Genomic DNA, 16,924 nt, shown 5'->3' on the forward strand with positions numbered 1-16,924 from the left:
GCTGGAAGGTGGGGCAGTGGGCGGGACGGAGGCAGGTCACAGGGACTTTGTGTTCAGCTGATGGCTGGGTACTTAGGACTTTGACTGTTTGCTTTTCCAAACAGAAGCCAAACTCTCATTCCTAACACACCAGAAAGGCGGGTACACGTAAGGAAAAGTACTGAGTAAATTTTTTGTTTTTTTATTCCCACCCCATGCCATTCCCATTGGCACAGGTTTCATAGCCTCCCATCTTCCTGGCTTTTCACAGAAGTAAAGATTAATGAGCCTAAGTATTAGAGATGAAGACTGCAGGAATTTAAGGTCAGCAGATAAGGTGAGCTTTCTTCCAGCGAGGGAGATGGGTGAGGAACCCAGGGAGCTCGAGACCCATGCTGGATTCTGATGCCCATCAACACGCCTGCCCCAACCTTTCCTCTTCTCAAACCAGGCTTCTCTGTTGTGACAGTCCTCTTCGTCCCCTTCTTCTCAAAAACAGATTTCTAGGAATTCCCTGGCAGTCCGGTGGTTAGGGCCCAGCACTTCCACTGCAGGGGGCCTGGGTTCCATCCCTGATGGGGAGATAAGACCAAACCATGAGGCACGGCTGGCTGAGAAAAATAGAGATTTACAAGTAGGTGCTTAAGCTTGGAGCAAAGATGTGGAGATAAAATCAGTTTTCCTCTTAAAGAGGAATAGTCCAGCGGGGAATAGCACACGACCCCCCAGAGATACAAGCTGGTGCCTGCCTCCACACAGGAAGAGCCTGTCTAGGTACCAGTCAGCCTCTCACCAGGGTCTTTCTGGACCCCTGAGCCTCAGACAGCAAGTAGTGGCATCTGGCCTCAATCCCCAACCCCCAGGACACAGAAACCAGCCTTAATCCCTTGAGGCTGGCTAGGCGCCCAACTTTCCTGTTCTGCCACCTTTCACCCCGACCAAAGGGCTGATGCCCCCTCCCGCTGTGACCAATCCTCAGTGTCTCCACCCCCACCTCCACTGCTGATCTTTAGGAGAGGTTTCAAAGTGCTATTCAAGAATGCTCTCCCCTGCAAATGAGGTCTCCCCTCTCCCAAGATCCCATTATGCATATCTGAGAGGCTGGGTCTGCTTCCAGACATCTTTTCTCCCATTCACTCAGATAATCCATCTGTTCTCCTGGATTTCCTGTTTTCCTTCCCTGCACTCACTGAGGACTTGGGTGCCTGGCCTGCTATCTTCTCCCTTCTCCCACCATCGCCCCAGTGTCTGAGAAATCTGATGCCCTAGCTTTGTCCTCCCTTGGCTTGCTCACTTCTGAGGGTGTTAACCTCCTCTCCACAAACCAGCACACTCCCATGGGTGCCCCACTGTCATTCGGAGGGTCGCTTCTGAAAAGTCACAATCCGGCATTTGACCGCCTGTATCCTTCAGCTCCTCCACTTTCACCCTCTACTCCCAGTGCGTATTACAAACTCCTCCATCTCTCCTGCTCATGCAGCTCCTTTGTTACTTCTCATCCCAGCCCAGAGCCTTTGGTCTGCTATTAAATCGCTCTGCCTAGGGTGGGAGGTGGGAGGGGGGCTCAGGATTGGGAACTCATGTACACCCGTGGCGGATTCATGTCAATGTATGGCAAAACCAATACAGTATTGCAAAGCAAAATAAAGTCAAAATAAAAATTAAAAATAATAATAAAAATTTAAAAAAAGATTAATGAAAAAATAAATCGCTCTGCCCAGCAATACTCTGATGCTCGGTAAACCTGTCCTGTCATGTGGTAAACTGTCCATGAAGAAGGAGAAAGCCTCATGACCATGTTGCATAGTGTGTGTGTGTGTGTGTGTGTGTGTGTGTGTGTTAGTTGCTTGGTCGTGTCTCTTTGTGACAACATGGACTGTAGCCCACCAGGCTTCTCTGTCCCTGGGATTCTCCAGGCAAGAATACTGGAGTGGGTTGCCATGCCCTTCTCCAGGGGATCTTCCTGACCCAGGGATCGAATCCGGGTCTCCCACATTTGAGGCATATTCTTTACTGTCTGAGCCACAGGGAAGCCCCCATGTTGCATAGAGGAGCTTGGAATTCATGGTCTCCCACCTCAGCAGGACTGTCGCACTTTGAGGCAATGCTGTGAATCTGCTCACTTTCGTTCCACTTCTTTTCAATGACATTCCTAACTTTCACCTCTTTCCTCAACTCCTTGCCACCACCTCCCACTCTACCCTATGCAGATGTTGCTACCTCCTACTTCACAGAGGAAAATAACTTCTTCTGCTTTCTCCATCACCTACAAGTCTCCACAGAGGCGGGGCGCTCAGCCCCCATCCTCTCATCTTCCATGATCCTTTGTCCTCTTTATTTTACCTTCTCCGCCCTCACCCATGGTTCTTCTTTTTACCAAATAAGGATGCTCAGCTTCTCCCACCCCTCCCCCGTCAGCAGCCCTGTGAACTATGCAGTGACCTGTGCCCTTGTCCTCATCCTCCATCTGTGCTCCCTGCCATCTAGCTCCTCCTTGACCCACTCCTGAAATGCTCTCCCCAAAATCACCTTTGATCTTCATGTAGCCAAGTCCAGTGGACAGTCCTAAGTTTGATCTTACTTGCAATCCTTAGTATTTCACTTTGTTGACTTCTTTCTTTGAAATTCTGCACTCCATTGGCTTAAAAAACAAGACAAAACAATCCTTGGTTTCACTTCTGCTTCCCTGGCTGTTCCTTCTCAGCCTCTTTTCCTGGAGCTCCTCCTTCCTCTGTTCTTCTTTCCCAGGGCGCCATCTTGGCTCTGAGCTCTGCTGGTCTGTGCAAGGTCCTTGAACAGCCACATCCAAAGCCCACGGTTTACAGATTTGGGAGCATCACCATCGGTCACCTCCAGATCTGACTTCTCCCTCCTCAGCCTCAAGAGTGACCCTGTATTCAACTATTCACTGGACCTTTCTACTTGGATGCTCCACCACACCTCACATTCCACCAGCCTCCAAATGAACATTGCTCCCTGCAGCACCTGCTCCTCCTCCTGCATCCTCCGTCTCAGTGAGTGACAGAATGACGCACCATCTCCCCAGTTACCAAAGTCAGACTCACGAGTCCTGGAGAAAACCCTTCATGTCTGGTCTGGTGCCGCCACATTCCATGTTGTGTATCTCATCTTCCTTGATGTTTAGCATGAAATGAATTGAACTGCAATGTCCTGAACCACTATTTCCCTCTGACTGTAACCAGCCAGCTTTCTGCCCTCAAGGAGCCGTATAGATTGAGAGTCAAAACACACAGACAAGTCTCTGCTAGAAAGGCTGGCTTCTACTACATTCCTTGGTGCTTCAGGAGATAATGGGAAGAGACCAGAGGGCTCAGGTCAGACAGGCAAGTGGGTGCAGGGTCCCATGATCACCACCCCTTCGAGCACAAAGAAGGAAGTCATTGGTGAGGACCCAGGACTCTGGACTGTGGTCTCCACTGAGGAGGGATAAGGTATTAGGAGATTCCCTGCACCAGCTGCTGAGGCTCTGGAGCTGAAGGGAGGAGCTGAATTCTCCCTCTTATCTCATTTCTCAGAATAAAGTCGGGAAGCCTGAACCCAGGCTTTTACATTGCGTGGGGGAGAGTTTGGGTTTGGAGCACTACCTCCTAAGCTTAGGGATGGGGGAGGTGAGGGCAGCTCTGACTATGTCCTATGAAAGAAAATGTGGTCTGTTCTAGGCTTAATGCAGACTCTCCTCGGGGCCTCCATCCTCCTATCTTGAAAGACTGTGTCCTGACCCTGGTAAGAGACACTGACCTCCTGTCTGACTCTCCCAATCCTTCTGGAAGCTTTCCAGTTCTCAGCAAGTTGCTAGGAGCTGCCTTGCAGAGGCAGATGCCGAGCCAGCCAAGGAGAGTGTAGCCTTCATCTGGCTGAGCTGAGACAGGGAGGTCTTTCCCAAACATTTCCTCAGGCCTAGAATCTATTAAAAAAAAAAGTTATGAGGTGTTTCCCTTAAGAAACGAGACTTTCTGACAAGAGCACAAGAGCTTGAGGTCTGTCTGGGCACAAGATTCTGCAGAAATTTTCCATCTGCCCATGACTGCAGGAACTGGAGGTCTCAGCCATCCTGGGAAAGGTCAGCTCTCTGTCCCCCACTGCCCAGCAGGGACTTGTGTGTCTTCAAGTACCAGGAAGAGGTGGAGAGGGTGCCTAGATGTACTCAGGGCCTGCAGGAGGTGAGGAAGAGGTACAGATGGAAGAAAAGACTATTCTGCCCCACTCCCTCCACAAGCCACTGTCTCGGCAACGCTCACCATCTGGAGCAAGCCCGGGTGCCTCTCTTCCCGGCCACCCTCCAGCTTGGGGCAAGCTTTTGTACTGAACGCCTGGGTGCAGGGCAGCTGTGCCACAGCTCCAGGTTAGGCATTTGCTCCCAGCTGGGGAGAGCTGCTGGAGGCCGTTCATCCTTTTATTTCTCATAGTGGCCCGGGGCTCCCCACCTGTAGGGCAGGAGGAAGGCCAGTGGTTGACTGTGCAGAGAAAGTGGTTTCTGCAGTGCCTGGCAAACCTCAGGCCTGAAGAGAAAACATAAGAGCTTGGGTCCGGGGGTTGGGTCTCTACTGGAGAGGAAGGGACACTCCTAGAAAAGCAGCAAGTCTGATCTGTGGGAGGGTTAACACAAATGTTGGAAACAGAGGCCTGATTGAAATAAAAACTTGGGACTTCCCTGGTGATCCACTTGCCAATGCAACAGACATGGGTTCGACCCCTAGTCTGGGAAGATCCCACATGCTTCAGGGCAACTAAGTCCCTGGGCCTCAACAAAAGAAGCCACCACAAGAAGAAGCCCGCGTACCGAAATTAGTGAGTAGCCCTTGTTGCCGCAACTAGAGAAAGCCCACACACAGCAACGAAGACCCAATGCAGCCAAAAAAAAAAAAAGATTAAAAAGTGTTTATTTGGGGCTTGTTAGGACTGCAGCCGGAGAAGGCAATGGCACCCCACTCCAGTACTCTTGCCTGGAAAATCCTATGGACGGCGGAGCCTGGTGGGCTGTAGTCCATGGGGTCGCGAAGAGTCGGACACGACTGAGTGACTTCACTTTCACTTTTCACTTTCATGCATTGGAGAAGGCAATGGCAACCCACTCCAGTGTTCTTGCCTGGAAAACCCCATGGACGGCGGAGCCTGGTGGGCTGCAGTCCATGGGGTTGCTGAGAGTCAGACACGACTGAGCGACTTCACTTTCACTTTTCACTTTCATGCATTGGAGAAGGAAATGGCAACCCACTCCAGTGTTCTTGCCTGGAGAATGCCAGGGACGGGGGAGCCTGGTGGGCTGCCGTCTATGGGGTCGCACAGGGTCGGACACGACGGACGCAGCTCAGCAGCAGCAGCAGCAGGCCTGCAGCCCGGGAGACACAGATTCCAGAAGCACTTGAATTGTGTCCTGCTGGACTACAAAATGGGAGGGGTTTGTAAAGGCAGTAACTACAAGGTTACAGTTAGTTACACGAATTATCAAGAATTATAATAGAAGCTGGCAAGACACGGGGTGCTGGTTAAGTAAGGACTGGTTGGGATCTGAATGGTTGTATAGTTACAAGGGGAGACCTTGAGTTCATAAGTTTGCAGCTGGCGAGTGTTCTGCGTGTCCTGGTGGTGTCCTTGGGTCTGCTCCAGTTCAAAGAAAGTTCAGATTCTCAGTGGTACAGAGACATATCTAAGACCAGATCCTCTATGGCCTTCTGATTCCATTTTCGAATGCTTGAACTGTGATCACTCTTGTTGTCACACACAAAAATATTTTGCCTGCTGTTTCAGTGAACAAGGAATGTTGTCCACTATCAAGCCATCAGCTCCTGCAGTAAAGCCCCAGTGCTATATACTCTAAATGGAATTCGGGATGGGAAAAAAAAACCCAGGAAACTAGCCCTAGATGGTTAAGAAATATCAAAGAAATAATTTCAGTGACCCCAGACTCTTTCATCTTCCCATACATAGGAAAGTACTAATAGCATTAACTGGAGATGTCTGTCTTTTGTGATTAGCAATAATCTTTCGATGTTTGACTGCTGTTTGTTTTTCTAGCAAAAACTCCTGCATATGCTAGGTCCTCTCTTGTCTCAGAGCTGTGCAAGAGCCTGTCTCCCTGTCTGCCGCCTTCAGTGTGCATGCTCAGCTGCTTCAGTCATGTCTGACGCTTGGCGACCCCACGGACTATAGCCTGCCAGACTCCTCTGTTCATGGGATTTCCCGGGCAAGAATACTGGACTGGTTTGCCATTTCCTTCTCCAGGGGGTCTTCCCGACCCAAGGATGGAACCAGCCTCTCTTGTGTCTCCTGCATTGGCAAGTGAATTCTTTACCACTGAGCCATCCGGGAAACCCCGTCTTTACAGAGTGCACGCAGCTTAATGAACTCCTTAGCTGTCCATCCAGGGATGCCTAAGGCAGGCCTGCGGGGTCTATGTATGGGCCTCAGGACAAGTAACAAATGGAGGCTCACATACCCACTTGTCCACTGAGGCCTTAAGAGGTCAGGCTAACAGACTGTTAATGTGTGCTAGCCTTCATAACAACTTGGAAGGCCAAGTTTGGATTTACAGATTGTCATGAGTGGCTCCCAGCCCTCAGCCTGCCCCCTTTCCCTTCCCGTTCCTCTTGCCTCTCTCCGTTCTGCTCTGTGATGGGGCTTGCACGCACACAGTGGATAGCCCAGCTCACCAGCCCAAGGTCCATCTGTACCCCTATGAACAATGGTTCCTGGCCACCTGTTGAGGCCAGTTGTGGCCACTTGTAGAAGGGCCTGCCCCCGGTGAAGACACCCCAGACAGAAGACTGCAGAGGCCTTGGAGGAAATGGCCTCAGGGCTATCTGGGCAGAAAATGCCAGAGTCTAAAATAGTGTTTCTGGTGAATGGCTGGTTTTTTAAGTTTCTAATCCCCGATGAACTGATGCTTTTGTAAAAAATACAATGTATTTTTACTAGCATGACGCTAGCAATACAATGTATTATACTAGCACTAGGGGAAAATGGAGGACCATCAGGAGCTAGGAAATTGCAGCAAAGTCAAACTGTAGTAAAAGTTTTGAAATGCTTGCTTTCAGTTTCTATACTTGTACAAGTAGAAGCCTAGTGCCATGATACAGCATAATTTGGACTTCTGGATAAATTATGCTAGAAATCCGCACAGTTCAACGACCTATATTCCCAAAGTAGGTTTTACTTTTATATGACTCTTAGAGACAGGCAACAAAGGCTACTATTCTGGGCTCATCTAGAATACCCCCTCACTACCACCACCCTGAGCCTTCCTCTAGCCTAGGAGTCAGCGTGGGCTCCAGATAAGCCACTGCCTTGGGTGGGGAGGCTAGGGGAGGGCCCAGGTGCTGGTGGTGAGATGGATATTCTAGATAAGTCCAGAACAGTAACCCTTCTATCCTGAGTCTAAGAGTGATATAAGGATAATACCTGCTTTGGGAACATAGACTCTTGAACTGTGTGGAATTTTAGCATAATTTACCCAGAAATCCAAAACTGCTAATGCTGTATCATGACATTAGACTTTTACTTGGCCGGTGGCCAATGATAGACAAGAGACTCAAAGACTGATTGTATATTCATAAATAAGAAAATTAGTTCTATAAGAAAAGAGCCTGACTCTTAACCAGCCATCCATGTAATAAATACTATGAAGGTATGAAAGGGTTGCTTACCTTTTTCTTTTTTCACCTTGTCTTAGCTGGAGTTGCTATGGTGTCACCTGCCAGCCACAGCTGATTACTCATTCTGTATCCATCAATCTGTCATTTCTTTCTTTCTTTTTGTATCCATCATTCCTTGACTCTTTGGTTGTGTGAATCTGGGCTCTAATCACTGTGCACTGGTTTTCTTTATTCTTTCTTCCTAGCATTACTGTCTTCTATAAGAAAATTTTTACTTGAAATCATCACACAGTGACATAAGAACTCAGAAAGAAGAGAGGAGGGCAACAAAGGCTGGTGGGATGACATATGAGGTGGAATGGCCACAATCATAAGTGACTGGGATTTTCCCACTGATGGACCAGAGCAATGACCTAGGCTCTGCAGGGCCTCTGGAAGCATTAAGGAGAATGCTGAAAAGAAGGCTCCTGCAGCTGCAGCTTGGCCTTCGCCCACAGAGTCTGCATTGTCACCACCTAGGTCACCTAGGGAGAGGAACTGCTGCACGCATTGCAGAGTAAGGGATAAAAATAACCTCCTCCCGAGCAGATCAAGATTCTTCATTGGTAGGCATGCCCACTGGGAAGAAAAAGGGGATGGAGATGGGCTTGCAGATCCAAAGGGCTATTTTCCTTTGGAACAAACAGCCACTCCTGCCTGGAGTTCTGGCACATGAGCAAAGTATGTTTCTCAAATTAAAAGAAGCTTCTATATTGACTACTGTATAGAAACTAGTAAGTATTGTACTTCTATACATCTAAAAGTGATGGCAAACCAGTGGTTAGTCCTTCTGATCTTTGCTGCAGGGGCCCCAGTTCCATTCTTGCTCAGGGAACTAATCCCACAAGCCCAAGCCATGTGGTGTGACCAAAGCAAGCAAGCAAACAAACAAAAACACATAAAAATAATGGAGCTCAAGAATTCCTATAGAAGGAATAAATTGTGCTTTAAATGTGCTGTCCCTTTAAGAAAATTTTAGACATTTGCTGAAGGTAAAAACTGAAGGGGAAACTGCTCAGCTTTGAATTAAATAAATGGCTGGTTGTTAGAATTATAAAGTAAGAAGTAGAGAATTCAAACTGACATCAGGTTAGCACATAAAAAAGAGAGAGAGAGAAAGGGCTGAAATAGATAAAATTATAAGTGAAAGAAGTATTACAACTGATACCACAGAAATACAAAAGATCATAAGAGACTACTCTGAACAAATATACATCAACAAATTGGACAACCTAGAGGCAATGGATAAATTCCTAGAAATACACAAACTATCAAAACTGAGTCATAAAAAAATTGGAAGTTTGAACAGACTAATCACAAATAAGGAGATTGAATCAGTAATGAAAAACCTCCCAACAATAAATGGTCAGATGGTTTCACTGGTGAATTCTATCAAACATTTGAAGAAGTAATAATGTCAGTCCTCAAACTTCAAAAGAATTAAAGATGAGGAAACACTTCCAAAAGCATTAGTTGAGGACAGCATTACTCTCATGTCAAAGCCAGATAAGGATATGACCAGAAAAGAAAACTATGGGCCAGTATTCCTGATGAATATAGATGCAAAAATTCACAACAAAATACTGGTAGACTGAATTTAATAGCACACCAAGAGTCGCATGCTCCAGGACAAATGCACAGTGTTCTAAAACTTGCATGATTAAAAGCCTGTTTAACGTGCAAGAGGGGGGCTACCCTGGTGGCTCAGTGGTAAACAATCTGTCTGCTGGTGCAGGAGACATGGGTTCTATCCCTGATCCAGGAAGATCCCGCAGAGCAACTAAGCCCAAGAGCCGCAACTACAGAAGCCTGTGTGCCTAGAACCTGTGCCCTGCAACAAGAGAAGCCCTGGCAGTGAGAAGCCCGTGCACCACAGCTAAAGGGCAGCTCCCCGCTCACCGCAGCTAGAGAAAAAGGCCACACAGCAAGGGAGGCCCAGCAGAGCCAAAGACAAGTAACAAAATTAGTAAGAAAGAAAAAGGTGCAGCAGAGTCTTCCCTGGTGGTCCAATGGTTAGGAATCCATGCTTCCACTGCAGGGGGCAAGGATTCATTCCCCGGTTGGGGAACTAACATCTTGCATGCTGCTTGGGATGCAGCCAGGAAAAAAAAAGTGCAAGATTTAAAAAAAAAAAAAGGGAACATTAAGCAAATTTTAAAACGTTCATTTTAAAGAAAGACCAATGTGTTTTAATATACAAAAATAATATGAAAACTTTATTAATATGATTTCATATTCCACTTTGCAAGTAGACTTTAAGAAGCTGTCATTTGTTGAATTTTATATAAAACAGAATACCCACAATTATCTGAAAAGGCTATGAAACAATCCTCCATTTTCCAGTTGCATAGCTGCAAATGCCAAACTCTCCTTTTCACAGGCATACTTTGTTTTATTGTGCTTAACTTTATTTGATTCACAGATATTACACTTTTTTTGTTAATTGAAGGTTTGTGGGAACTCTCAGCTGTCAGATAGTGATTAACATATTTTTTAGCAATAAAATATTTTTAGACTAAGATATGTACATTTTTTTTAGACATCATGTTAGCTTCACACTTAATAGACTACAGTATAATGTAAACACATAACTTTTTATGTGCTCTGGGAAACCGAAAAAATGTGTGTGACTGGCTTTACTGCGATGTTCACTGTGTTGCCATCTGGAACCGAATCCACAAGATCTCCAACCTCTTAAATCACAGTGTCCCGTTTCCCTCTGCTTCTGGCCCCCGGCAAACCACCATTCTGCTTTCTGCTTCTATGAATTCACTGCTTTAGGTACCTCAGGTAAACAGAATCATACAATATTTGTCTTTTTCATGACGGACACTTCACTTAGCGTGACGGCCTCAAGGCTTATTCATGCTGTGGCTTCTGTCAGGATTTCCTTCTACTTAAAAGCCAAATAATATTCTATTATATGCAAACGACACACTTGGTTTATCCGGTCATCCATCCATGAACGTTTGGGCTGTTTCCACTTCTTGCCTATCATCAATAGTGCTACATGGGTGTGCAAATAGTTCTTCAACATCCTGCTTCCAGTTGTTTTGGATTTACACCTAGAGGCGGGATTGCTGGACCATATGGTAGTTCTATTTTTAATTTTCAGAGACATTTATACTGTTTCCCATAGTGGCTGCACCATTTTACATTCTTGCCCAGAGCGTACAAGGGCTCCAATTCTCTATATTTGCAAGAAAACTTATTTTCTGAGGTTCCTTTTTTTTTTTTAGGGGGTGGGTAGCAGCCATCAGCCACTTAGCAGGAGCAGCAGCAGCAGCAGCAGCCATCAAATGGGTGTGCAAACATTGTTTTTTTTTTTTGGCCTCATCTCGCAGGATCTTACTTCTCCAGCAGAGACTGAAGCCAGGCCGTGGCAGTGAAAGGGCCCTGTCTTAACCACTGGACTGGCAGGGAAATTCCAAACAAGGCCACTCATATTTCTGTGTGTGTTTTTTTTAAACAAATGAACAAACATAACCCCCAAATAAAATACATCATTTGGAAAGATCTAATGTATTATTAGATCTATTATTTTAGAATAAATTAAAGTATGTACCATGCTGAGTTGCTCCAGTCATGTCTGACTCTGTGACCCTATGGACTATAGTTTGCCAGGCTTCTCCGTCCATGGGATTCTCCTGGCAAGAATTGTGGAGTGGGTTGCCATGCCCTCCTTCAGGGGATCTTCTTGACCCAGGGATCGAACCTGCATCTGTTAAGTCTTGTGCATTGATATGCGGGTTCTTAGTTTTAAATTCTGATTTTCTTTTTTTTTTTTTAATTTCTTTTTAATGATTTCCTCTTTTTTTTAACTGAAAAATATTTATTCATTTTTGTTCCGCTGGGCCTTGGTCGCTGGATGGGCATTCTCTGGATGCAGTGCACGGCCTTCTCACTGTGGCGGCTTCGCTTGCTTCAGAGCATGGGCTCTAGGGTACCTGGGCTTCAGTACTTGCAGCTCACGGTCTCGGTAGCCCTGTGGCATGTGGAATCCTTCCCAACCAGGAATCGAACCTCGGCCCCCCTCCACGCAGGCAGATTCTTAACCGCTGGACCACTAGGGAAGTCCTTAATTTTATTTTCTAATAAGATAAATATTGTTAGATATAATCCGCATAAAGAAAAGCTCTTATGATGTCCTCAAACTTGTAAAATTATGGTAAAATAAATTAATATAAAACTGAACATTGTAGCCACTTAAAAACGTACAATTCAAATTAAGAAGCAAGAAAAAAAAATCAAATTAAGAACAATTCAGTGGTGTTACAATTGTACCTTCCCTGGTGGCTCAGATGGTAAAGCATCTGCCTACAATGCCGGAGACCTGGGTTCGATCCCTGGGTCGGGAAGATCCTCTGGAGAAGGAAATGGCAACCCACTCCAGTACTATTGCCTGGAAAATCCCATGGACGGAGGAGTGTGGTAGACTACAGTCCATGGGGTGGCAAAGAGTTGGACATGACTGAGCGACTTCACTTCACTTAGTGGTGTTACAAATTAATTAAAAATGAATCATCAGTCACTCAGTTGTGTCCAACTCTTTGTGACTCCCTGGACTGCAGCACGCCAGGCTTCCCTGTCCATTGCCAACTCCCGGAGTTTACTCAAACTCATGTCCATTGAGTCGGTGATGCCATCCAGACATCTCATCTTCTGTCATCCCCTTCTCCTGCCTTCATTCTTTCCCAGCATCAGGGTCTTTTCAAATGAGTCAGTTCTTCACATCAGGTGGCCAAAGTATTGGAGTTTCAGCTTCAGCATCAGTCCTTCCAATGAACACTCAGGACTGACTTCCTTTAAGATGGACTGGTTGGATCTCCTTGCAGTCCAAGGGACTCTCAAGAGTTTTCTCCCACACCACAGTTCAAAAGCGTCAATTCTTCAGCGCTCAGCTTTCTTTATAGTCCAACTCTCACATCCATACATGCTGCTGCTGCTGCTAAGTTGCTTCGCTCGTGTTCGACTCTGTGTGACCCCATGGATGGCAGCCCACCAGGCTCCCCCATCCCTGGGATTCTCCAGGCAAGAACACTGGAGTGGGTTGCCATTTCCTTCTCCAGTGCATGAAAGTGAAAAGTGAAAGTGAAGCTGCTCAGTAGTGTCCGACTGTTCGAGACCCCATGTACTACAGCCTACCAGTCTCCTCCGTCCATGGGATTTTGCAGGCAAGAATACTGGAGTGGGGTGCCATTGCCTTCTCCATCCATACATGACTACTGGAAAAACCATAGCTTTGACTAGAAGAACCTTTGCTGGCAAAGTAATGTCTCTGCTTTTAAATATACTAAGTTGGTCATAACTTTTCTTCCAAGGAGCAAGTGTCTTTTAATTTCATGGCTGCAATCACCATCTGCAGTGATGTTGGAGCCCCTCAAAATAAAGTCTGTCACTGTTTCCACTGTTTCCCCATCTATTTGCCATGAAGTGATGGGACCAGATGCTATGATCTTAGTTTTCTGAATGTTGAGTTTTAAGCCAACTTTTTCACTCTTCTTTTTCACTTTCATCAAGAGGCTTTTTAGTTCCTCTTCACTTTCTGCCATAAGAGTGGTATCATCTGCATATCTGAGGTTATTGATATTTCTCCTGGGAATCTCGTGTCCAGCTTGTGCTTCATCCAGCCCAGTGTTTCTCATGATGTACTCTGCATAGAAGTTAAATAAGCAGGGTGACAATATACAGCCTTGACGTACTCCTTTTCCTATTTGGAACCAGTCTGTTGTTTCATGTCCAGTTCTAACTGTTGCTACCTGACCTGCATACAGATTTCTCAAGAGGCAGGTCAGGTGGTCTGGTATTCCCATCTCTTGAAGAATTTTCCACAGTTTGTTGTGATCTACGCAGTCAAAGGCTCTGGCATAGTCAATAAAGCAGAAATAGATGTTTTTCTGGAACTCTCTTGCTTTTTCCATGATCCAGCAGATGTTGGCAATTTGATTTCTGGTTCCTCTGCCTTTTTTAAACCCAACTTGAACATCTGGAAGTTCATGGTTCACGTATTGCTGAAGCCTGGCTTGGAGAATTTTGAGCATTACTTTACTAGCGTGTGAGATGAGTGCAATTGTGGAGTAGTTTGAGCATTCTTTGGCATTGCCTTTCTTTGGAATTGGAATGAAAACTGACCTGACCTGTCCAGTCCTGTGGCCACTGCTGAGTTTTCCAAATGTGCTGGCATATTGAGTGCAGTACTTTCACAGCATCATCTTTCAGGATTTGAAATAGTGCAACTGGAATTCCATCACCTACACTAGCTTTGTTCGTAGTATTGCTTCCTAAGGCCCACTTAACTTCGTATTCCAGGATGTCTTGCCAAAATGAATCATAGGCCAAAGTATAAAAGGTAAGGCAATAAAGCATCTAGAAGAGAATAAAGTGGCTATTTTTATTGCTTTGAAGTAGAGAGAGATTTAGTACAGAAAACTTACTAACTTAATACTTAACTGCTTAAGTATTTGTTGTTGTTTAGTTGCTAAGTTGTGTCTGTGTCTGATACTTTGCAATCCCATGGACTGTATGTAGCCTGCCAGTCTCCTCTGTCCATGGGAATTCCCAAGTAAGAATACTGGAGTGGGTTGCCATTTCTTTCTCCAGGGCATCTTTTCCACTCAGGGACTGAATCTTCCCCAACCAGGGAATCTGAGGCTCCTGCATTGCAGGTGGAATATTTTCTGCTGAGCCAGCAGGGAAGCCCCACTAAAGTATGCCTACTCTGTGAATAGAAAATTCACTTCTAGAAAAGAGGAAAATGTGCATATATTTATCAAAAGACATGTACAAGAATGCCCAAAGCAACCGTATTCACAATAGCCGAAAAGTCAAAGCAGTCTAAGTGTCTATTAACAGAACGGGTAAACAAAGCGCACATCCTCACAATGAGATAGCTCATGCAACAGAAAGAATGAACTATTGGGTGCACGCAACACGCGAATTAATCTCAGAGACTGTTGAACAAACTAAGCCAGACGAAAAAGATGACAATGTGTATGACTTCATTTATGCCCAAATCCAGAAGAAGCAGAACTGGGATTTCCCTCGTGGTCCAGTGGTTAAGAATCCATACTTCCACTGCAGGGGCAAAAAAAGAAGCAGAACCCAAAATAGTCATTTTCACAATGGCGGTTACTTTGTGGTGCTGGGGATGGAGAAAAACATTCTGGGATGCCAGGAGTATTCTATATCTTGGTCTGGGTGGATCTATTATGAATATATGAAAGAAAGTGAGAGTGTTAGTTGCTCAGTCAGACTCTTTATGACCCCATGGACTGTAGCCCGCCAGGCTCCTCTGTCCACTGGATTTCCCAGGCAAGAATACTGGGGTGGGTTGTCATTTTCTTCTCCAGGGGATCTTCCTGACCCAGGGATGGAACCCGCATCTCTTAAGTCTTCTGCACTGGCAGTTGGGTTCTTTACCACTAGTGTGACCTGGGAAGCTGCCATGAATGTATACATATGCAAAAATGCATTGAACTATACTCTTAAGGTATACGCTTAGTGTACCTCATGGCCATGAATAATATGTTTCCATTCTGAAAGTATTTTAAACATTTTTTATAGTTACAGCATTTAATTTATTTATTGTTTTTGGTTGCACTGGGTCCCTGTTGCTGTGCATGGCTTTCTCTAGTGGCAGTGACCAGGAGCTACTCTTCACTGCAGTCTTCTCTTGTTGCAGAACACAGGCTGTAGGTGTATGGGGTTTCATAGCTGGGCACACAGGTTTAGTTGCTCCACCACACGTCGAATCTTCTCAGACCAGGGGTTGAACCCATGTTCTCTGCTTTGGCAAGTGGACTATTATCCATTGTGCCACCAGGAAAGTCCTAAAATGTATTTTAAAAAAGAAAAATACCATTTATAATAAGCTTCTGAAACAAATATCTAGAAACAACTGCAATGAGTGAGCCATCCATGTAATCACATCTGAAACCTCCTTTGTGCCCTGCTCCGGATGCTTGCCCCCGCTCCCCAAAGGTAACCTCTATCCTGACCTCCAACACCATTGATCAGTTGGGTCAGCTTTACATGTTATATAAATTGAATCAGATGGTCTATGATATTTTGTATCTAGCCCTTTTACAGTCACGAGATTTATCTATCCCATGCTGTATAAAAATAGATCAGGGGCCTGATGTGGCCCAAAGGCTAGTGTTTGCTGACCCTGAGTTGGAGTATCAGAAAAGTCCAAGTGGTGGTGAATGGACTTCAGCTCCTCTGTCCTCCTGTTCTCTGGGTGATGGTGTTGCCAGGGGGCAATGCTCCAAGAATGGCTCTGGCTCTGGCTTTTCCTAGGCCTCACATCTCTCTCAGCACCATCCAAAGCAAGAGGGAGGAGATGTCTCCTGTGGGAGACACGAGGGAGATGCCATCCCTCATGTCTGTCCTCTCGCTGAACCAGGGACTTGCTGTGCCCTGGTGTGTGTGTGTGTGTGTGTGTGTGTGTGTGTGTGTGTGTAAGGAGGGGTGTTCTATGTGTGGGGCCCAGGGCAGGAGCTTCACTTACTTATGCCAAACCAATGTTCTTGAGCGCAACAACACTGTTTATTGTGGCTGTAGCCCAGACTACAGGGAAAAAGTAGCCAGAGATAAGGCAAGAGATAAAAGCAGGGGTGGTTTCTGGAGCACCCTTTCCTTTGCCAAGGCATTTCAGCCTGCTCCTGGGAACAAGCCAGAGCCTCTGAAGGGCGTAAACTGGAGGAGAGCCTGCCACACCCCAACTCAGTTGCTTTTGGGTCACCCTACCCTTTCCTAAGGTTCTTCTCACCCTGCCCTTTCCTATGGTTCAAGGACAGCAATAGGACTAACTTCCACCGTATTCATTTCTTGTGTTCCTCCTCTCTAATCCCCTCCTATCTATCACCTTGGGCAGGGCGGAGCTCCAGGAAAGGGATGGGGTGTAGTGCCTGGAGGCATCTTGATTGTTTAACTTGGAGACCCTGAGGGCAGAGGGCTGGAGGGTGGGGAGAGGAAAGGAAGGCATTGGAAAGTCCCCTGAGCCTGGCAGGTCACAAACCACAGCTGAGCCCATTTAGAGGTGAGTGGCTGATTCTGAAAGCAAGGGAGAAGCAACTGGCAGCTCCTCACCGGGCTGTCTGAGGCAGCCGAACTGCAGGCCTTTCCGTACAAGGAGAGGCGTTGGCCTGTACTTCCTGACGGAGATGCCGTCGGCTGAGCCACGCTCAGGCGGCCCCAGAGGCTCTGCTGCTGTCATCTCCCTCCTACAAACCCCGCAGGCCTGTTCTGTTATTGGCCACATTTCTGTGAGGCACTCCAAACGCTCATAAGTT

General features: G+C 46.2%; 1 long non-coding RNA gene across 1 annotated transcript; it reads right to left on the bottom strand.

Annotated features, from left to right (window-relative positions):
* Positions 1–165: 165 nt before the first annotated feature.
* LOC121820425 (uncharacterized) lies at positions 166–3,034 on the bottom strand. Its single transcript, XR_006060919.2, has 2 exons — positions 2,509–3,034; positions 166–551 (listed from the first exon to the last, which is right to left on the bottom strand). It is a non-coding gene; the product is annotated as an uncharacterized LOC121820425 (long non-coding RNA).
* Between the last annotated feature and the right edge of the window lie 13,890 nt (positions 3,035–16,924).

The sequence above is a fragment of the Ovis aries genome, chromosome 1 (genome assembly GCF_016772045.2).
Source record: "Ovis aries strain OAR_USU_Benz2616 breed Rambouillet chromosome 1, ARS-UI_Ramb_v3.0, whole genome shotgun sequence".
In the NCBI taxonomy this organism is placed as follows: Eukaryota; Metazoa; Chordata; class Mammalia; order Artiodactyla; family Bovidae; genus Ovis; species Ovis aries.